The following is an 823-nucleotide window of genomic DNA, read 5'->3' on the forward strand; positions in this document are numbered from 1 at the left end:
GTGTGATATTTTTTCAGGTGAAGTTTTAGTTTCTATTAGTACTTTATTATATACATACATATTTTCTAGTGTCGTGTATATATGTATATATATATATTTTTTTTTTTTTTTTTTTTTTTTTTTTTTTTTTTTTTTTTTTTTATGGGTGTGTCTGTGTAGCACTTATTTTATTATTTGTATGTTTTCATAAAACTTTTAAACTATGAAAATAGAAATATAAAATATTTTGTACTAATAAAATTATATGGTTTACAATATTGTTTTATATCAATATGATGAAAATATAAATATATATAAATATATATATATATATATTATATTAATTAATGTTTATATTATTAGAATACATTATTTCCATAAAAATATATGTTCAGAGGTATTAGTTTATGTACCTTTTATATGTATATAACTAGAATTAAAATATTTAGGATAGAGAAAAAAAAAAAAAATAATAATAAGTATATATATATATATATAAATATATATATATATATGTTTATTTATTTATATATTATTTTTTATTTTCTTTTAATGTTAATCGAGTTTATTATTTTTTCAAAAATATTGATAAGAAAAAATAGTTTCCTTTTTTTTTTTTAAATAAATATATCTAAACATTTTGATAATTTCCTTTTGTTTTATAATGTTATGTATGAATAAGATGAAGAAAAAGATTTCCCCTTATATTAAAATATAATACACAAACATTTTTTTTAATGTTCTGATATATGTATATATATATATATATATATATATATATTATATATTATTTTATTTTTTATTTTGTTTGTTTGAGAGACTGTTTTTCTTTTAAAGCTTCAAA

This window comes from Plasmodium gaboni, chromosome 6, assembly GCF_001602025.1.
Source record: "Plasmodium gaboni strain SY75 chromosome 6, whole genome shotgun sequence".
In the NCBI taxonomy this organism is placed as follows: domain Eukaryota; phylum Apicomplexa; class Aconoidasida; order Haemosporida; family Plasmodiidae; genus Plasmodium; species Plasmodium gaboni.